Genomic DNA, 23,124 nt, shown 5'->3' with positions numbered 1-23,124 from the left:
GGGGGCTTCTCAAAGACTCTATCCTCCCAACACTGAAGGTCCTGCCTTTCGTGGCTACGTTCTTTCCTCTCCCTGGCGACTGCTTAGGTATACAGTTAAACTCCCCTACGCTATGAGGTAAAATCCTTAGCTACGCACAACTGAGGTAAAACGGAAAGATGGTCTCCTGTTACCCACTTGGTTTGGTTGCCTATACAGTATGTTCCAGAAACTTCCTCGCTCTTTAAGTCCTCTCTTCCGGGCCCGACACTCTTTGTCTCACGTGGTTCCTCGTATAAGTCCTTTGGCTTGTGGCCGCTGCTGATGTCCGTGGAGTCCCCACCTCCCTCAGCAGTTCAGATGAGGAACCAAGCCATCACTCCTCCTTTTCCTCTACCTTCCACCCCTCAGGAGTCACTTCTACAGACTATGATCCCTCAGCTCATCATTGGCCTGGCCTGGCTTCTGCAACCATCTCTTACCTTAAAGCTTCTGTGGTATTCCACAACTCTCTACAGTCTCAGCTGCCCCAGCTGGTGGCCTTGCCCTCCGTCCCCATCTGGAATCATCCTGCCATCCCGTACACACACCAGCCTGAAGCTCTCAACACACAGTCAGCACATTTACACATGATTATTTATAACCCTTGTGTTTCAAGTTATGGAAATCAAGTTCTAATAATTAGCTCAAACAGAGGAATTTAAGAATATGGGGCCCGTCTGGGAACCCATGATCTTTCCTCAGACACGGGAAGGAATGAAAACCCTTCCATTACATTTTCACACCTAAACATCTAATCCCAAATTTGAGGCAGTTCCTCAAGCCCCAGGCACTTTGTGAGGGGAGAGGCACCAAGCTCCTCCATACCTAATGCATGACGGCCGCATTGGATGCACCACCTTTGTGTGTGGAGTAGGCTATGCAGGCAGGCTTGACCTGGACCTTTGCACCTCTGCAGATAAACTGGCAATTTCCCGCTATAGGAGGGAATATGCCAAGAGACCGCCGTGAGGCAAATCACACCTGACAACGAGAATGAAGGAGGCCGACAGGGTTTCTCAAGAAAAGGTCCAACAAAACCGAAGGCACAGCTCTTGGTTTTGCTATCCGGACCCGTTGAGCCTCCCTCATCTTCCTCAGTGAACCATCCTGATCCGCAGTCTCCCCGCACAGGGGAGACTACGCGTGTGTGCACACCTATTCCAATGCTAACAACCTCAACATATTTTTACACAACAGAATTGCCGAAAATGTGGCAGAAGTAATCCAAGAGAGCACTGGGGAAGCAATTTCAAGGCTACTTGTCTATGAGATGCTTTACTCCAGTGAACATCTAATTTTGTATACTCTTGATGTGAAAGGTCAAGAAACCAAGCTTTATCGTCGGAGGGCGGGTTTCCTACATCCTCATGGAGCCCTGACTTTTTTCATGAGGAATTGGAGTTACAGACTTTCAGGCTTGGACTTGCAAAATGGTTTACTTCAAGTTTTGGTATGTGCAGCGTGGAAGAGCCACCACAAGTGGATTGTCGCACTTGATTTATGACTTCATGGCCTCAATAATTCCCATACTCATGTTTAATTGAATCTCAGTTTATCTAACAGGGGTTGACAAACTGTGACTCAGGCCAGGTCTGGCCCACTGCCTGTTTGTGTACATAGAGTTTTATTGGAATATGTCCCATTCACTTAGATACTCTCTAAAGCTGCTGGTGAGTTACAGCGGCAGATCTGAATGGTTGCGACAGCCCACAGAGCCTAAAACAATCTGCTACCTGACTCTTTGCAAAAAAAGTTTGCTGACCCCTGCTCTAGAACACCAGTCCAAAAACTTGTTTTTTTTCTTTTTAAAAAAAACACTTAACTTCGAAAGTCTTCAGCACGTAATTTTTCATCTGTAATCATACAGTGTCAAGAATGATTTAAATAAATACATTTAAACAAAATATAACTAAGTACTTAAAAAAAAAAAACTTATTTCCTCCTCTTCAGCTGAATCCTGCTTTTCTCTTCCAGAAAAGATACTACACACTCTTCTTTGAGTTCAGTCTTGTAGAGGACAGGCAGGATTTGGGGGGCTAGTTACCGGAAGTCATAATAAAAACCTTTTCTCTATATGCTCCTGTCACTAAATGCTTCTGCTCACCCCTTCAGCTTATCTTTGTTTTTCCTTGTGTAAGCCCTTGTGTTGGACAAGCAGGGCTGAGGGGAGACTATGCAGTGGGGTCCCGGAAACCAGGACTGGACACGTTCATGGAATGGAACTGCCCTGGGACCGAGATCCAAACCAGCTTATGGAGAACAGGTTTGAAAACCACTACTCTAGGGGCACCTGGGGGGCTTAGTTGGTTAAGCGTCCAATTCTTGGTTTCAGCTCAGGTCATGATTTCATGGTTTGTGGGTTCGAGCCCCCTGTCAGACTCCGTGCTGCCAGCAAGGAGCCTGCTTGGGATTCAATCTCTCCCTCTCTGTCTGCCCCTCTCCTGATTGTGCACTCCGTCTCTCTAAATAAATAAATAAATAAATAAATAAATAAATAAATAAATATTTAAAAAGGAAAAGGAAAAGAAAACCACTACTCTAAGATGATCAGGTAGTTTCCAGAATTTGACAATGGATCGCCCAAGTTTAACTGCTGCTCTAAACAATCCCTTCTCAGCAGGAGCGGGTCCTGCAACCAGCTTTGGTGTCTTTGAAATTTCAGCTCTTCCTTCTAGTGCACTCTTCTTCCCCATGCTGGGCCACTGAGGCTGGGAGAGAAGGCTGGACTAGAGGGACCAGAGGATGTCAGGTGGATTTTCAGGCAGAGACACCTCTGCCATGAGAGGTCCTAGACTTACAGACTTCATCACCTCGAAGCTGTCTGTTGGAGTGCCCCGTCTGACCTTTCACCTGGGCCTGACCGCCAGTCATCAGAGGACAGTATTCCAGAGTCCTTCTTGGCAACCCACGAGTCACCCTGTTACTGTCTGGCCATTCGAAGATCTCTGGCCATTCGAAGATCGGGGAAATCACAGGATGCCTGATTGATGTAAACCAGAAGCTAGGAGTTAGCATGCTTAGTCTCAAGCAACAGAAACTGACTCTGACCAACTGAAGCCAGAAATGGGCATTTATTTGAAAAACCCTAGTAGGTAGCTCAGTGAATGAAGAGTCGAACAAGCAGGCACTAGGAAAGACAGCAATAGTGAATTCAGGGACAGGAATCCTGGGACTTTCTCTTTCAAGGTAGTACTATCAGGTGACTCAGCTCCACCCACCTTCTGTTCCTGGAACCATCACTCACAAGTCAAATTCCACGGGGACAAGATCTGATCGGCCCAGCCTGTGCCCACCCCTGCAGGCAGCCCACCGGGATTGGGGTTGAATAGGGTCCTACAACAGGTACACAGAACGGGGCAAGGACAGTCTTTCCGAAGGAGAAGGAAGAAAGGCAAGAGGAAGACACAGGAAGGAGGTGGCTACTCCCCACAGTTACCATGATAGGGAGCATCCTGTGTGGAGGAGCCCAGTGAGTTTTCCCATGCGAGTTCCCACGCAAATTCCCACGCAAATTCTATTGCAGTGAGTGAACCAGCCACGTGGTAAGTATGACAGGAGAGTGTGCCCGCTTCGTACGCTTCCCCAGCCACTCTAGATAGAGCTTTCCGCCTCTATCTCCTGTACTAAGCGCAAACCTGGAAGGTGATTATCTACTGCCCACCTCTCCTTCCCCCAAAAACAGGAGTTCAGTTTAGCAGACACTGTTTTTGCATAACTGATGAGCGTTTTCTGTGCCATTGTTTTCCTCTCCCCACCCTCCACCTATTCCAGAGGACACGTTTCTTTTTTATTTTTTAGTATTTATTTATTTTTGGGGAGAGACAGAGAGATCAAGCAGGGGAGGGGCAGAGAGAGAACGGGACAGAGGATCTGAGCCAGGATCTGTGCTGACTGACAGCAGAGAGCCCGAGGTGGGGCTCGAGCTCATGAACTGTGACATCGTGACCTGAGCTAAGGTCAGACGCTCAGCCTACTGAGCCACCCAGGCGCCCCTAGAAGATACATTTCTAAGGAAGCAGGCAGGAACGCTGAACGGATCGAGTTTTAGAATATTGTTAATTTCCTGCCGCCCTGGTTTTTCAGACTGAGAGGCTTACCCTCCAGTATGGGGACTCACCCAGTTTGCCAAGACTCCTCAGGCAGAAGGGACTGATCAGTTCCAAGAGGGAGAGTCATGCCGAGACTGTGGGGAGCTGGGCAGCATCCTGAGGACCTGCAGCCTCCTGGAGGGGTGGGTTCAGGGTGTCTCTCCAGGCTGCATGGGGGACAGCCCACAGAATAGTAAATGGCTTGGGCAGATCCAGGGCTATCGGCAGGACAAAGAAAGCAGATGATATGGACCTTAGAGTCCAGATTAATCTCTAAATCACAAGAGGATACTCGAAAAAGAGGGGCATGCAGGGTGGATTTCAAGCCTCCTATGCCAGCCTTGAAATTTCTCAAAGAACTGATCCTTTGGGGTGCCTGGGTGGCTCAGTCGGTTAAGCATCCGACTCTTGGTTTCAGCTCGGGTCATGGTCTCGCAGTTCGTGAGCTGGAGTCCTGCACCGGGCTCTGTGCTGACAGCATGGAGCCTGCTTGGGATTCTCTCTCCCCGCCCCCCTCTCTCCCCCCCCCCCCGGGGGGTGTGAAAAAAAAAAAAAAAAAGTTAAAAAAAAAAAAAAAAAGAACTGATCCTCTTCTCAGAGAGGAAATGAGCAGTTCCAAAAGCACCTGCCAGGGGTCTGCCTCTAGGGCAGAAGGGTTTTTATAAGAACCAGCAACCCTGGCTGGCACTTGGCAGATGTCACGAGACATCAGGCGGGAGCCTCTCTACCTGAGGCAGGTAAGACTGAGGGTCCTGAGTGTCCACAGTCAGGGAAGCTTAATGCAGAAACGGAATTCAGGGGAAGATTCTGAACCCACAGCAAAGCTAGAGTGAACAAGGCATAGTGCTAAGGCCACTCTCTAGAGTTTAGGACCTGTAAGTGTCCTCTTGGGCTGTCTTCTAGGATTTGTTGACATTTCATGGGAGTCTTGACTTTCAGCTGAAAGTGTGAAAGTGAGGTGTGCTTGGAAAGGTCTCGGGAGACCAGGGGAGCAGAGGCAGGAGCCATGAGGGTCCCACAAGATTCTAGACCCAGCTGACCCCACACCCCTGCCACATCAGGCAGCTGAGGCCCAGGGATGGGACGATAACTGAGGAAGAAGCAGATGTGGCTGGAGATCGAGGGCAGGAGGCAGTGTGCATTTACTGCTGCTTTTAAGGCAGAGTCTACAGGGAAAGCGTCCCCATTTGAGGGAGACACTCAGAAGCTAATCCAAATTCAAGAAAAGTTCTGCTGGGCCCCTAGCTGGGAAGGACTCGGTGCTCCAGTCAAGGAAGAGTACAGCACCAGGAGGAGGGAGGAGAGATCTTTGCCCACTGTCCAATCTTGGCTAGCTCTCTCTGATGACCCCGGGGAATGATTCACCCACAGAGCTAGGCACAGTTTGGGTGGGGGTAGAGCCCAGTGTCTCCCTTCTTTGTGGGGACACAGGAACTTATTAGGAAGATACTGTGGAAGAATAATGTTTTGGAAATAATAATAGTGCTAAGTTTCCCTGGCAAAAAAATTTTTTTAAAAAAATCACCATTTACGGAGGGAGGGATTTCACCGTGCAGGTAGCTAAGGAAGTCACTGGTGAGGAGAAATGGAAAAGGAAGAGCATTGGGGGGGGGGGGGGCTGTCTTCAAGAGGTGGCTGTGTCCCAGCGTGACCTCAGAGAAGGACCATTCGTCTGACAGGTCCAAGTAGCAGGGTCACAGGTGGCACCACCAGGACACTGAAGCAGAGATTCGGACGTGGTCAAGCCGGCCCATGGGTCCGAGAGACAAGGCCTTCTCAGTGGGACACACATGAATTGACGAACGTGGGATAGATGTACAGCAGACACCTCAGGGGACGCCTGGGAGCACAGGTGTCTCAGGGCCAGCTGGGGCCTTCCCTAAGCCTTTGCACCACCCAAGTACTCCCAAATTTAGCCACAAACTCCAGAAAAGGGGGAGAGCCCCAACTGGAAGGCTGAATGTCCACCAGTCCAGCGGAATGGGGGTTCGCAATAAAAATGATCATTTTTGCTTTTTGCCCACCTGCATTTTTGGATGGAAATTCATACTTGCTATGAACATCTTAAGGAGGAAGGAGGGCTGAGCCTCTGCATCACCAGAAAATGTCTCCAGGGGTAGCAGCTATGGTTGTTGGGCCACGGACAAAGCAGAGTCAGTGTCTGTTCTTCCCACACACCACCTCCGTTAGATGTCCAAATCAGGACTCAGTCATCAAGGAGGGTGCCCACGGTTGGCCCATCACTGCACCATCCCACTCGCACAGGTGCGTCTGGCCCTGGGCTCCTTCGAAGCTCCTCTGCTATCCAGGGCGTCACTGAGGTGGAGCAGGTGTGGGCCCAGCACTGAGAACCCTCCCAGCTCCTGCACGTCCTCCCCACTCTACCGTGAGCACCAGGTCCTCTTCATGAACCAGTTGCAGCTGGGAGGTGTGGGAGCCCAGGATCAGACTTCTAAGATCTGTGCTATAGACTGGTCTCCCCCAAATTCATGTTAAATCCTAATGCCCGATGGCATGGTATTTGGAGAAGGGGACTTTGGGAGGTGATTAGGCCCTAAGCGCGGAGCCCTTATATAAGGTGCCCTTATAAAACCACAGGAATTGCTCTTGACCCTTCAGCCATGTGAGGACACAGAGAGAAGATGGCCGTCTACAAACCAGGAAGTTGACTCTCACCAGACACTGAATCTGCCAGCGCCTTGATCTTGGGTTTTTCAGCTCCCAGAACCTGGAAAAATAAACATTTGTTGTTAAAGCCCCCCGGCCTATAACAGCCCAAATAGATTAAGACAGTTTGGCATGTGTGGAATTCTCGTGTGATTGGCTTTATAAGAAGAGAACAGTGGTTTCAGACTCTGGCCTTCTCTTTGCTCAATTCCTTGTAATAGGAGTTTGACCTAAATACTGTTTGTACACAGTATTCATCTTCCCTTCGATCACTTCCAAGGAGGCCGAGTAGCAGTGGAGCTTGGGCAGCATCTTAAGATGCTTCTCCTGAGGAGCACACAAGGTGGCCATCATGGGTAGTTTCTGGCCAAGACCTCCATGTCCTCTGTCCTCTGCTGAATCCCAGCCTTGCAAAATGTTCAAAGGCTGACTTCAGGGCCCATTAGGGTAAACATCCCTTCCCCCCTTTTTTGCCTCCATCTCATTGCAGAGAAATTTTCTTCCTGGGAAGAAGAACTCTAGATTATGAAAGCTGGGAAGAACCATAGGAAAAAACAAAGGCCCAGAGAAGGAGGGGAACTGCTTGGTCCACGTTCCTCATCTCAGTGAATGACACCAATGTCCACCAAACACCCAAACCAGAGCTTGGTCCACCATATGCAATTCTTCCCGAGTTCTGCCATATTCACCTCCTAAATATGTCTCTCGTGTGTCCAACGCTCTCTAACGGTAGCAAATATATTAACTTCATCTAAGCCAACTTCTTCGTTTCTCTTTCAATTCTACCGTCAGCATCCCTACGATTTTATGCACAGCAACCTGGATAAACTGTTAAAACATAAATCTAGTTGTGTCATTGTCCTTTTTAAACCGCTTTATGACTCACGTGTGCCCTGAGGATACAGTAAAACGAATCCTCAGCATGACCTATGCTGTCCTTCATGACTTGGCTCCTTGGAGCCCCGCTGCTCAAAACTCCCCATCACACGGAGTCTGGCACGCACAGTAGGTCCTCCATAAACAGCAGTTGGATTTAATCAAATTATCCACGCCTATTCAGTATGTCTCAGTCTTTAACTCGTGACTCTGAACTTAGGCCAGGTCTTCATCCAGAAAGAGATACATTTCAATGCCTCCCCTCGTGCTGCCCGAGGTCCAGGCTACAAAACAACAAGGATTATCTGAAAGACCAGGTTCTGGTCTCCTCTGCCTCGGCCCAGGATTGACAAGAGGGAGCTGACCACTTGCTGGGCGGACCCTCAAGGCAAGAGATGCTCCTGTCATTGCCACAAGGGGAGGCACACAGCTGGCTTTTTCTAAAACTTAAGAGACCTCATCTCCATTTCAGAGAGTTGACACAGCCCCTCAGAGAGGGGCAGAGCTTAACCAAGGTCTTTGGCGTCTGTGCCGGTTTTAGAAGGTACCTGGGATTTTGCCTTCATTCAGATACGGTGGGGCCAATAGATCAGGAGATGATTGCCATTGAAAAGATAGTCTTTTACTCACAGGTCTCAAGAGGGGGGAATGGCACACTGTGCAGGGTGACACAAGGAAGTGTCAGGAGGCAGCAGGAGGGAGGGGAAAGCTTGGGCAAAAGCCTGTACAGTAGGTTTTTTTTTTTGCAGGGAGAAGTGTGTGAGGGAGAATGAGTAGCTGAACAAGTGTAGCATTGACTGGAGATCTCTGGGGCTGAGGTGCTGTCTCTAGTTGTCTGTTATCCCACCCTAGGAGAATAGGGAAGGGGGGATAGTGGTTTGGCCGGATGAAGACCGTGAAGGTGGTGGTTGAGGGTTTAGGCTCTGGATTGGTTGGTTTGCATATGAAAGGCACACTCACCAGGGAGTTGTTTGCATTCTCAAAGAACTAGCTAGCCCTGGGAGGGGCAGTCTTTCCTTGGTTAGTGAGCCCCAAATGCCAGAGCACAAAGAATACAAAAGACACAGTTAATACAACGCTAGATGGAGAATTTCTCAGGAGCACACTGCTCGTCAAAGCAGCTCCCTTGTGGTCTTACCTCTGTCATCATCCTTGTTGTAATAACCTGAGGAGTCTCTTCTTCCATAAAAGGGGTCCATGGAAAAGGGCAAAGGAAGACTTCTGGGAGAAGAAGTGAGAGTGTTAAATAAAACCTTCCCTTGCCATTCTTTCTGAGTAGGCTTCGCAGCATGATTTAAAACAAACAAACAAACAAACAAACAAACAAACAAACAGTCAACCAACATCAGAGCTGAGGAAGGAGGGAGAGAGTGCCAGAGATCTCAGAGGAGAGTGGGTGTAAAATAGCTTGGAGCTTAGTTGGGTAATGTGGCTTCAGTCACCTGTTTCGTCATCACTTGGCTTTTGGTCTGTGCATCCAACGGGACAGTCACAAGGGTCAGTCCTCACTGATGTCTCCCATCCTCTCTTAGATCTGCTCTGGGTTGGATCAAGGTACACAGAGGGCTGGGGAACACAGTCGCCAATATCAAAGCAGCAGCATGGATCAGGCTTAGTAACTTGGGCTTATGGACAGGAGAGATATCAAGAGATTGTGTAAACAGCTCTGAAAACTACAAACAGGAGAAGGGAGTAGGAGGGAGGCGCGCTGGTTAGGGTAACTAGAAGTTACCTGAACAGAATCTCCCCACGCTGAACTCACAGGTTCAGGAGATCCAGTATCTCCCAGAAGTTTCTCTGCGGGAAACTTGCACACACCTGCATAAGTTTCCACGCCCTCCTCCTGATACGGTATTGGTTTTGTTTTCTTCTTTTCTTCGCAGAAGCATGAAAGTGAAAGGGGCTGGATCTTTATTTGCCTTGTGTCTGATGTCCTACAACTCCACTCACTGGACCCACACTTTAAAGAATTGGGGGGTATGCTCACAACTCCGAAGATGGGTTCTGAGAGCCTCGGGCCATCAGGCCAAGCACATGTCTTCTAAGACAGTCTGGTAAAAGTGCCTTACTGCTCGGACAGCCTCGCTGACCAGAGGGTCTCCTGTGGGTGCTGTGGGTGTCTGTCTGGAGAATCGTGGTGGGGGCAGAAGAACAAACATGAAATCCTGGAGCAGACCAGGTAGACATCAAAAGGCATAATAGTAGGTTCAGCTTTAGGTATTTGCTTGTGGTCATGTTAAATTTTAGTTTTATTTATTTATGTATTTATTTATAAATGTTTGGTTACTTTTGAAAGAGAGATAGAGAGAGAGAGAGGGCACATGCAGGAGGGGCAGAGAGAGAGAGGGAGAGAGAGAATCCCAAGCAGGCTCTGAGCTGTCAGAGCAGAGTCTGACACGGGTCTCTATCTTATGTACCAGTGAGATCATGACCTGAACCCAAATCAAGAGTCAGACACTTAAGTGACTGAGCCCCCCCGGCCCCCCCCCCCCGCCCCACCAACAGTTTACATTCGAATCATACACTGTATAAGTGGAAACGTAGGGTTAGGAGGCTTGGGAATTAGAAGTAATTGTCTTAGTCTGAAATGATCGAGTCACAGGCGGAAGTATGGGGCTAGGGCAGGACACAGGCGGGACAGCCCTCTGTCATAAAAGCCTCCTGACTGAGCTGTAGCTTGGGTCTCATCTGCACTCCTGTCTCAAAGGGCACAACCACTGTCCTTCACGAATTATCCCTCCCCCGCTGAAGTCCTGGCCCCATTGTCCCCTGGCCCAAAGTCAGTTGTTTTACATGCAGAAGAAAGAAACTGGACTTAACACCATCCACAAAAATAAAATCAAAATGGATGAAAGACCTAAATATGAGACAGGAAACCATCAAAATCTTACAGGAGAAAACAGGCAGCAACCTCTTTGACCTCGGCCACAGCAACTTCTTCCTAGACACGTCTTCAGAGGCAAGGGAAATAAAAGCAAACCTGAACTTTTGGGACCTTATCAAGATAAAAAGCTTTTGCACCATGAAGGAAACAATCAACAAAACTAAAAGGCAACTGACAGAAGATATTTGCAAATGGCATATCGGATAAAGGGCTAGTATCCAAAATCTATAAAGAACTTATCAAAGTCAACACCCCCGAAACAAATAATCCAGCGAAGAAATGGGCAGAAGACGTGAATAAACACTTTTCCAAAGAGGACATCCAGATGGCTAACAGACACGTGAGAAGATGCTCATTATCACTCATCACCAGCGAAATACAAATCAAAACCACAATGGTGTACCCCCGCACACCTTTCAGAATGGCTACAATTAACAACTCAGGTAACAACAGATGTTGGCGAGGATGCAGAGAAAGGGGACCCCTTTAGCACTGTTGGTGGGAATGCAACCTGGAATGGAGGTTCCTCAAAAAAATTAAAATTAGAACTACCCTACCACCCAGCAATGGCACTACTAGGTATTTATCCAAAGGATACAAAAATGCTGATTGGAAGGGGCACATGCTCCCCAATGTTTATAGCAGTGCTATAAACAATAGCCAAATTATGGAAAGAGCCCAAATGTCCATCGACTGATGAATGGATAAAGAAGATGTGGTATACACACACACACACACACACACACACACACACACACACACACACACTAGAATACTACTCAGCAATCAAAAAGAATGATATCTTGGGGCGCCTGATGGCTCAGTCAGTTAGCATCTGACTTCAACTCAGGTCATGATCTCCTGGTTTGTGAGTTTGAGCCCCACATCGGGCTCTATGTGGACAGCTCAGAGCCTGGAGCCTGCTTTGGATTCTGTGTCTTCCCCCCTCTCTCTCTGCCCTTCCCCTGCTCTCGCTCTGTCTCTCTCTCCTTCAAAAATAAAAATAAACATTGAAAAAAAAAGAATCAAATCTTGCCATTTGCAACAACATGGATGGAACTAGAGTGTATTACACTAAGTGAAATAAGTCAGAGAAAGATTAAGATCCTATGATGTCACTCCTGTGTGGGATTTGAGAAACTCAACAGATGAACATAGGGGAAGGGGAGGAAAAATAAGGTAAAAACAGTGAGGGAGGCAAACCACAAGAGACTCTTAAGCACAGAGAACAAATGGAGAGTTGCTGCAGGGGAGGTGGGAAAGAGCTAAATGGATGATGGATATTGAAGAGGGCACTTGTTGGGCTGAACACTGGGTGTTATATGTAAGTGATGAATCAGTGGGTTCTATTCCTGAAACCAACACTACTACACTGTATGTTAAGTTACTTGAACTTGAATAAATAATTTTTTTAAAAAGTCAGGTTTTTAAAAGTGTTTATTATTTATTTATTTTTTGTTTTTGAGAGAAAGAGAGAGAGATAGAGTGTGAGCAGGGGAGGGGCAGAGAGAGGGGGAGACACAGAATCCGAAGCAGGCTCCAGGGTCTGAGCTGTCAGCACAGAGCCTGACGCGGGGCTCGAACTCACAAACTGGGAGATCGTGACCTGAGCCGAAGTGGGCTGCTTAACTGACTGAGCCACGTAGGTGCCCCAAAAAGTCAGTGGTTTTAATGCAACAGAGCCCCTGCTTCTGAACACTGAAAGGTGACGAGCCTGGCTCCGAGAACTTTCACTAAGCCTCCAATAATTAGCTTAAAACGTGTTCCCAGACCAGTGACCGCTCTGGGATCCCAGTTAGGCCATTTAACGCATTAGAGAATAAAAGAGGTGACTTGAATCTGACAAAAATGAGTCCCAGAGGAGACAAAGCCAGATGTCCTGGGAGAGAGTTGCATTTATAAATGCTTGGGTCTCTTGCAGCCAGGGAGGGCTTCCTGAAGGAGGGAGGCTGTGAAATGGAAGAACTGGAGGCATGGAGGGGCCAAGGGCTCAGGTTAAAGGCCTGCTCTCTCCATTGGACCCCCCACTCTGTGTCCCCATGGAAGGGGTTACAATTCAAAGGATGGTTCTGCGGGGTGAAACCATGTCATGGTCCCAGTGGATGGCAGGTTGGTTGATGTTACACTTGACGACACACTTTCTTCCCCCACAGTTTCTTGGCATAGACATAAGGAGGTCGCTTCACTCCACTGCAGACCTCACCAACAGACAATGAAACAGATCTGTATTCCCACTCGGGGACAGCGGGGACTATCAAGTGACTTTACTGAAATCATTTGGGACGCTCCGTGACGGAATCACTCTGGGTTTTCTCCCCAGAAATATGTTCCCTGCAGTACTGGAGGGTTGTTCTTTCCGGCATTCAGAACCAGTTTCTTGCCCCCACATTTTTGCTAGCCCCTTGCCCCACATTTTGCCTTTTTCCTACTATCAGCGCACCGAGAAGGCTGCCGCCCTTCCCTCTGTCGATGTAAAACCTAACAACGACCAGCATACACCAGCAAGGACCAGACGCGAAAGGAAACCTCAGGCAACTTTGGCTAAATCAAAACCAGAAGGCCTGGCATAAACCGGCCGTGATGCCGGGCACCTACGTGGAAATCCCCCACGGTCCTCCATGGAAAAGTCATCTCATCTGAGAGCACATGCACCAGCGACAAGTGACTTTTTCTGAATGTCTGACAAGAAGCCTGCTCCAGGGAGCTTTACTGGCAGCCCGAGACTGAGCTCAGCCCCACCAACAAACATGTGCTGGCTCATCCGGAACTGTTGATCTGAACGGGAAACGTGCCAGCTTCCTCGTCATCACTGGCAGGTTTCTTCATTAACTTATGGATAAGTTCAGCCCCATATCCACTATTTTTAGGTGCTTGTACCAGGAATCCACCAGCACCTCAGCCAGTCTGGCCTCACGTGTGGGCGCACGGATCACACGGTAAGGAACACGGCCCATACTGGGGCATCGGGAGAATCTCAACTCACTTCATTAGAGCTTTTTGGCCCCATGTCCTCTTCCCACCTCCTCTGCCCCAGAGTTTGCAGATCAGCTCTTGGCCTAAAAGAAAACCATCAACCAGGTCCATGGCCCTAAGAAGCCAGCTTGGGAGAAGGGCTTAGTAGATTGGGCCAAGGAAGCCAGAAACCATGTAAGTCATGAGGCCTTGGAGCCCGACAGGGAAGGGGACTAAGTGATACCTGGTGACAGTGAGTCATAAAAACCAAGTCCCAATAAAGGCCAGTAGTTTTCCCATCTTCTCCAGTTGTACACAGCCCCCCTGGCCCTGGCCAATCACCTGGCAAATAGGTGCCATAGTCACAAAGGTAACTGAGTGGGAATGTATCAGAACAGGGAAGAATTTTCAAAATCCCTTCATCTAAACCGCTCATTTTATAGATGAGCAACCTGTGATCCAGAAGAGCAAAATGACCTAACTTATTCAGCACCACGCAGGTGGTTAGAGGCAAACAGAAGTAGGATTTACTCAGCACCACGCAGATGGCTAGAGACAAACAGAAGTAGGATCCGGGTTTTCTAACACCCAGCTTATCACATGTCAACAACGTGCATCATGAGCGCTGGATACATAAGTTTAAGTCCTTACGTTTCAGAATCAAGAAAATCATCCTCATCTACACAGAGGAGTGAATCATTATGTTGTTGAAGAGATTCTCTGAAGACACGAAGATTCTCTAGAGACTCTACAAGGCCCAGTTTCCCACCGAAATAGGAGCCATCTACACGGTATCATTTGTAATTACAAAAGAGGTTTTGGTGTTTTCTATCTTTAGTTTAAGACAGAGAAGAGAGGCTGAGGGTGTCACAGAGTTAGAAGGTTTCACTGAAGACAGTGTCAACCAGTGGCAAACAGGTGAGATTGGACTTGAATTGAAGAGTAAGCACATAAACAGATTAAGAATGAGGATTAATGGGGCGCCTGGGTGGCTCAGTTGGTTGAGCGTCCAACTTTGGCTCAGGTCATATCTCACGGTTCGTGAGTTTGAGCCCCGCGTCGGGCTCTGGTGCTGACAGCTCAGAGCCTGGAGCCTGCTTCAGATTCTGTGTCCCCCTTCCTCTCCGCCCCTCCCCTGCTTGTGCTCTGTCTCTCTCTTTCAAAAATGAATAAACATAAAAAAATTTTTTTAAAGAGAATGAAGATTAATAATAAACCTTCTGGGGGGTGCCTGGGTGGCTCAGTTGGTTGAGTGTCTGATTCTCCATTTCAGCTCAGGTCATGATCCCAGGGTCGTGGGATCAAGCCCCACATCAGCTCCATGCTGAGCATGGAGGCTGAGATTCTCTCTCTCTCCCTCTCTCCCTCTCTCTCTCTCTCTCCCTCTGCCCCTCTCCCTGGCTCATGCCCTCTCTCTCTCTTTAAAATAAAATAAAATAAAAATAAATAATAAAATTTCTGGTGCAGAAGAGATGAAGAATCTCGTATTCAAAAAAAAAAATTCGTCCCCACTAACTACCTCCATTTCCTCACTTCCCATTCACTTCTTCACCCACGACGATGATATCACTTCCTTCCCTCTGGAGAAGCTCCCTCTGACCTCCTAATTTCCAACTCTACCATTTGCATTGTCTTCATCCTAACTGGCCCCCATAGCATTTGACATAATTGACCATGACACTCTTTTCTTCTCAATTTCCTCTCACTCTTACTAGCTGGTGTTCTCCAAGGTTTCATTAATGGCTGCCCCACCCCCGACACTTCCCTAAATGATTTCAGTTCCATACTACCTGCACGCTGACAATCCCTAAATTGTTATCCCTACCCCTGTCCTCTTACTTGAGCTCCACTTGTGTTGTGTGTGTGTGTGTGTGTGTGTGTGTACATGTACATACACCTACTTTTTCACTGCACAGTACACCCCCCAAAATCAAAGTCCTCATTCTCTTCCTCCTGAACAAACATATATGCAATTATCTCCATCAAAGACCTCTGTCACTTCTGCCCCCTTCTCTTACTTGACCTCTTCCTTCAGACATAAGTCCTGCCAGTTCTCTCTCAGAAATGGTGCTTGAATTAAAATTACTCTGATTGAAAAGGAAAAAAAGAAAAAAAGAGTTACTCCTTTTCTCTGATCTTCATTATCTCAATTCAGACTCGTGTGCACTTTCTCACTGGGACGACAGCAATAGCTTTGCTTTTTGTTGTGGTAAAAATGCACATAACATGAAATTTACTGTTTTACCCCTTTTTGAGTGAACAGTTCAGTGGCATTAAGTACGTTCATTGTCCAAACCATCTCAGAGCCTTTCCATCATCCTTAATCCCTAAACCTGAAACTCTGTACTCATTAAACAGAAACTCCTAATTTGCTCTTCTCCTCACTATTCTTTCTTTCTCTATGGATTTGACTATTTTTAGTACCTCATAGAATTGGAATCTTATAGTATTGGTCCTTCTGTGTCTGGATTATTCTTAACTGGTTTCCTTATTTCTAGTTTTTCTTCTCCCACAGCTCGTTTGTCGAGTACAATCAAAACCATAAAAGACTCTTAAATAGAGAGAACAAACTGAGGGCTGCTGGAGGGGTATTGGGTTGGGGGATGAGCTAAGTGGGTGACAGGCATTAAGGAGGACATTTGTTGGGATGAGCACTGGGTGTCATATGTAAGAGTTGAAACACTGGGTTCTACTCCTGAAGGCATGACAACCCTTTACAGTAACTAACTTGAATTTAAATTAAAAAAATGTAATCAGTTAAAAAAAAAATGTGTAAGACATGTTGACTACAGTCCTCAACTTGGGGGTCAAGGCCTTTTGAAATCTGGCCACAACCTACCTTCCCGGGTTACCTCCTGCTCCTCCTCCAACAATACCCCAACCACACCCCACTACCTGGTAAGCCCCTCCATGCCTTTCTCACTCTCCTGCACCTGCCACCTCCCTGCTTGGCCTGCCCTGTCCTCTCCATCCTCTGTGCCCTCTCTCAAATCCCTGGCCTTCACCTAGCAAACTCCACTCATCCTTTGAAGCCCAGCTTCCATTTTTCTTCCCCTGTGAAGTTGGCCCTGATCCTCCATAGCTGAACTAAACCTTCTCTCCACCATGTTACTACATCACTTTGCAGATCTAGGATTTATGTGCTTTTCGTGATGTCTTCTATTTTTCAATCAAAAAGCTTTAAGAAATATTGACGTCAGTCTCCCCTTTCGAGCCTGTGATCTCCTTGGTGGTCAGGAACATGTCTTTTCATCCTTGGTAATCTCACCGGTGGGTAGTCAATAAATGTTTGTTCAAGGAATGAATAAACAAAATATTTATCCATCTGTGCCGTGTTAAAATGATACATAAGGACACATTAGGTGGTCTGTAAAAGACTTCTGAGATACAGGATTCCAAAATACACTTTACAAACCCTGCCACATACCGTATAGGGGCATCTTCTGCAGAAATGAAAAGCGGGGTAACAGTTGTTACCACAACATCTGGTTACGATTAGCTCTCTACGCGTCAAACATAATAAGGGTAATTACTCAAAGTTGTCATCCTGATCGTCTGAGGTAATCAGACCCAACGCATCCCCCAGGGCGGTTGGTAGCAGAATTCAAACCTGGAAGCCACTTGAACTACAGGTCTTCTTGAAGGGACACTGTGGGTGCCATTCCCAGGGGGAGTGACATCCAGAGTACAGTGCGGCCTGTGGGGGGTGCCCAGGGACTCCTTGCCTGACACTAAAGAAATCCAGACGGCTAAAATCTTAAGCCCATACCGGCAGCCACCAGTCTGAAGCGTGACAGCGGTGTTTCATGAGAAGAGAGCATTTTGCAGCAATTACAACAGTCATTCCGTGCATTTGTAGTGCACGTCAGTTTCACAGCGCTCTCATTTACTGTATTTCCTTTGAGCCTCACAGCCACCTGCGTACAATGAACTTGATGCCGAGATGAAGACACAGGCCGGCATGGGTGCTGTGGTCCTTCCCCAGGCCACAGAGGAAGTAAGCAGTAACACTTCTGCTGTTTCCTGTCTGGGGCCTCTTAGCGAGAGCCTGGGAATCTTGAGGTTATTTAAGGTTTTTAATGCATAGCTTGCAAGTATTTTCTCCTAGTCCGTTGCTGATCTAGTTTTGTTTATGGTGTTTTGTCTTAAAGTGTCTATAAAATTTAGGTTTAGTAAATTGATTAATATTTTGCCTCTTGGGTCTTGTATTTTGAGTTTCTCTTACAAATGTTTTCCTTATCCTAAGGCTATAAGCATGTACTTCTGTATTTTTGATATGACCGTGTAGTCACTGCTGGACTGTTTGCTTAATGGTTATCTCTATCATTCAAATACGAGCTCTAAGAAGAGAGCCACGTCTGTTTTATTCTCAACTGTATCACTAAAACATGTCACAGCCTAGTACCTCTGTGTTCAATAAGTGTTTAGAATTCTAAAAAAGTGATACGGGTATTATTGACAAGAAAATACAGATGTCCCTGGAAGAAACTCAATCTATGGAATTTGGGTATTGCGAATTTTATAAAAGACTTCTGTGTACATTCTGTTAAGTTTTACCCTTAATTTTGAATTCTGGCTTTTGTCAGTAATCCCAAAAGAATCATAAAATCCTGAATTTTGGAAGACAGTTTAGGGATCACAGAGGGGTCCAACTTCTTAGTTGGTGAGCTGTTCCTTCACATGGCTCTGTCTCCCGGGAGACTGAGGTGTGCTTTAAGAACATCCTCTTCTGTTGGCCTTCTATGGGCCCAAACCTTATGGTAAGCACTTTGATACCTCTACTCCTCCCAAAGTCCCCCAGATTTTCTGCCATGTCTATTTCTGGTGATCTGCACCACCTCCTTTCCTGTCTTTTACTCCCACACTGATAAGCCTTCTGGGCAACATCAAATCATTCCGATTGGGTCCATTTCAGATATATGCCAACTTCACCTAGACCCTTGCTACTTGTTTACCATTCTTTTTATCTATACTTTTACCAAAATGGTAGTTGTGCCTTAGTACATTCTCAAGCTCCAAATCCCCATTCTAGGTCTGGCTTCCTCATACTACGGAGCATAACCCATAATCCCTAAGAATGGATTCCCTTAACATTTCTGGTCTTTACCTCAAAATCCTATCTCTTATTTGCTACTAGCTTGGAAGGAAAAGCATCCCTCTTCCTAAGAGTAACCCTCCGCTTGTGCTCTTGATTCTGTTCAATTGTCATCTTTTTCAAATTCACTTTTTCAAATAGTTTGTCTTCTCTGACTTCTAACGGGCTCATGACCCCAACCTGACTTCCTTCGGGGCGGGAAGGAGCCTCTCCTCCTCTGTGTGTTGCCTCTCAAGCTATGTTGTCAGTATCCCTTTATCAAACTTCTTTGCAGTAAATTATTTCCAATTCTTTAATTCCTAGTCATACTTCATTCTTCAACCTATTGCAATTGGCTTTTATAAAAAATTTTTTAGTACCTCCACTGGATTAAAGCCAGGCCCTTGAAGATTATTACTGATCTCCTGCCAATAAAATTTAATACCACCCTAGCCTCCAAAATTTCCTTCCTTCCTTCCCTCATTTACTCATACTGAAGGTCAGGTAGTATGCTTAGCCCTGTGTATGTGTAAACAAAAAGAATCATCCCCTTCGTTGATGAAGGCATATATAAGGCATATATGAGGTATATATATATGAATGGTTTGTGGATTCCAGATATGCAAGGAACAGGTGCATAGTCTCATGAAACAGAGAATACCATTCTGTCTGTTAGGGGAGGGGGCCCTGGGTGCCACACTAGCAAAACTTAAATTTCATTATGAACGTAATGGACGTGGGGGAGCTTTTAGAAAGTATTGACCAGGAGGTGACATGACCCATTCTAGATGCTGCAAAACCATAGGAGCCAGTTTGAGTGTTGACAGTTAATCATTAGCCCCACACCCTGCACCCCTCTCCTCTGCATCACAGTTCTGATCCCTTCCATCAGGATCCCAGGTTAGATCCTGCTGATAAGAGGCACGTAGGTAAAATGTGAAAGGTGAGAGAAGTGGCTTCACTTCTAGAGGCGACAGCTATGGACAGGTAGGTGGCCATCGACAAATGTGGGTTTTTGGCAGCTGCTTCCCAGAGACCTCCTGAGAATCACCAAGTTGGTGTTGCAAGCAGCCGAGAGCTCTTGGGTGAAGGCTTTTCTGACTCCTGCAACTTCCAGGTCTCCTGAAAGCCAGCAGAGATCCTCCTGACTTTTCCTTTCCCTGCCTTTCCAGTGGGTGTGGAATCCCTGGTTTCCTGATGAAACCCTGATAGAGAATGCCATTTTGAATAATTCTTGCCTAGAAAAGGTCCTACACTGACAATATATACTGTTTTCCTTTGTTTCACACCACTCATCTCTCTTTTTCCCAGTATGTCTATCTCAGTCTCTCCCCTATCAAGAGGACTCCAAATTATATTTCTACCTCTGGCCTTTCCCCTAAGTCCCACCCAAATTTCCAACCATTTCCTGGACACCTCCACCTGGACGACTTGCTAAAACCTCAAACTCAACAAATCCAAAAATAAGAACCATCTTTTTAAACTAGTTCCTTTTCACGAATCCACTTTTCTTTTAAGTGCAATACATTTATTTCCAGTTATCTGGCTCACAACCATAGCCATACTACATTTCACTCTCATCCAGGTAAATAGTTACTGCGAGAGGATAGCTACTATGTGCCGGGCGCTTGGTTAAGAGCTGGGACCAGAAGGGTTATTTAACAAGCAGATGCGTTCCCTGCTCTCGAAGAGCTTACAGTCTGGTGGAGGATCTAGGCAAAACCTAAGAAGGTCCTGAAATTATTTTTCTTTTATCCTTTAACTGCATCCAGTAACTTGCCAAGATTCAAGTTTCAGAAATCCTTCCTGAATTCTTTCTCCTTCTTTCCATTCACAACCCCCTTATCAACCAATAACCTTTAGCTGGACTATTTCTCTAGTTTATTGGCCAGACTTTTTATTGTATCATGGACCTTTTTTTGTTTTGATAAAATACATGTGGACAGACTATATTTTGCAGACAATTTCAGGGAGTCATCAATGGCCCCTCTGGGGCCAAACTCTAGGTCCTTTGGGTTCTTTCATTAACCAAAAGAAGCTCCAGCATCTCTCCCATCTTAACCATCTCCATCTAGGGCTGTGTATTTATAAAGCACAATCCTATCATATCTCTCCCCCGAAATAGAAATCGTCAAGGTTCACTTGCAACAAAAGCAGTGCCCAATGCACCCTCAGGATTTCTCTCTCACAAGCCCCCTGCACAAACCCCAGGTCTCTTCCAAACTGAGATGCAATCCCCAAACATATCCTATGCAATCTCATCACAAAGCCTTTCTTCACTCAGACTGTATCCCTCACTCCCCAAGTCTCAGCTAATCTACAGCTCTCAACAGTTTGAGCCACTTTGACATTTTGTACCTCTGACACTCACATTCAGTCTTGTTTTAGAGTTGACTATCCACACTTTTCCAGATTATGAGAGTAGAGATCATTTTATCTTTGTACGTCCTGAAGAACCTGGCATTATGCCTGGCCCACCGTGTATGTTTGAAAAAAGTGTTAGGCTAAATTAAACCCAGCTCTCCTTTTCACGTTTTACTTCCACTTGCATCTGCATCCTATTTCCTTCCTATGTAACTGTCCTTCAAACACCTGAAGACAATAACTTTGTCCTTGTTCCTTATCTGTAGAAAGATCCAGAAGATCCTGGTTAACTTGGTAGTCTCATTTATTGTAAATAAAACTCAGTATAAGCACAAAACAGTCAAGAAGTCCCTGAGGGTTCTATTTCCCAACCAACCTTTGGCTCACCCTCTGTGATTTGGGACAAAGGGTATCTCTTCAAACCTTTTTCTCCCACCACTACTTAGCAAAAATAAAGGAGAAACAGATAATCTCACCCTTATCGCAGCAATTCTATAAATATAAGCAAGAAATTTGGCAAAGCACTTGAAACTTTTGAGACAGAAAAGGAGTATGACCCACGTCATGGATAAATGTGATTGAGAAGGGGTAATAACTAGTCCTAGCTCTGCTATTAAATCTGTGACCCAGGACAAAAACCCAACTTCTTTGGGCTTATTTATCTGCTTTTTGCATATTATAGAGACTGATAAAAGCTGAGGAATCCATGCTCCTGGAACAAAATTTAAAAAAATCTTCTAGATTGTATGTAATAGGCATGGCATTTTAATCACAGTATTTTAGTCTTGCAAATAGTAAAGGCGAAAGTAAGAAAGCTGCAGATCATTATTTCTCTTTAAATGCTCTTATTTATAAGCCTTAGAGTTTTTTAATCATCCAGCTCCCCCGACACAAATTCTATTTAGCCTAGTTTCTATTGCTCTTGTACACCTACTTCCTGCGATTATGAAGGGACGCTGTGGAAGGAGGTACCACTCTACTTACACACATCGGCCTACTATGCTCAGTTTCCCGCAGGGACGGATCAAATGGGAATTGGCCAATTCTTTCTTATCAGTTGTGCCCTTCACATCTGAGCCAATATTAATGTTCTTTCCCAACTTATTTGGGTTACCCCCAATTGAATAATGATTTTCACCCTCTAAAGGATAAAATCCTTGTGGAAAGACATTGTTGACATGTATTACCCACTCACAAAGTACAATTCGTGTACAGTTAAGGATTGGGTATCCGTTTCTCCGCTGCAATTTGTAGAATCATCCTCATTCACTGTCGCCTAGAAAATGACCTACGTCCATGACTTGCAACACTGTCCCCCTCAAGCTGCGGTAAGACTTGCCTTTTGACATTCAGACTAAAATTTTAACCATCTCAGTAATCCCCTGTATGATGAGCTTTTGGAAAGTAAACTATTGACTATAAACCAAAAAAGCTTCACTGGAAAAAGGATGTTTAAAAGAGAGAAACCACTTGAAGGTAAACAAGGGTGGGCAGGTGAATACGTAGATTAAACCTACATATTTAACTTCATTTCTTCCTAAAGGTCTACTGAAATTAGAATACAGAAAAAAATATGAGAACAGGAGACGACACAACAGAACAAAACGGACAACCTACAAAGTAGATGGTTGAGTGAACTCAGCTGCTTTGACAAAGCTCAAGCCAGCAGTGGGGAAAGCTGAGATCCCAACCACTTTACACCACCGAATCTTCAAGAACACAGAAGCCGACAGTGCCAGGTACCCCTGGAACCAAGGATAAAATGTGCTGGGTGCAGATAAAATAAAGGCTACTGAGGGGCGCCTGGGTGGCTCAGTCAGTTAAGCATCCAACTTCGGCTCAGGCCATGATCTCACAGTTCGTGGGTTCCAGTCCCGTGCGGGCTCTGTGCTGACAGCCCGGAGTCTGGAGCCTTCTTTGGATGTTGTGTCTCTCTCTCTCACTGCCTCTCCCTCGCTCACGCTCTCTCTCAAAAATAAACATTGAAAAAAAAATTTTTTTTTAAAATAAAGACTACTGAGAAGACTATGGTAAGAAGTTAGTTCCCTACTTTCATTCCCCACTCAACACCATGGTGCAGCCACATGTCTAAGTGGGCAGATGTCTGCAGACTTAATCCCCAGAAAGGAAAGACTTCAAGACAGGGATTAAGTAAATAGATGCATAACGAATACAGAGACTACCAGTATAGTTCTGGC

The sequence above is a fragment of the Herpailurus yagouaroundi genome, unplaced genomic scaffold (assembly GCF_014898765.1).
Source record: "Herpailurus yagouaroundi ecotype Mexico unplaced genomic scaffold, PumYag 100, whole genome shotgun sequence".
Lineage (NCBI taxonomy): Eukaryota > Metazoa > Chordata > Mammalia > Carnivora > Felidae > Herpailurus > Herpailurus yagouaroundi.
The sequence above is the reverse complement of the archived record's forward strand: the minus strand, read 5'-3'. Positions refer to the sequence as shown.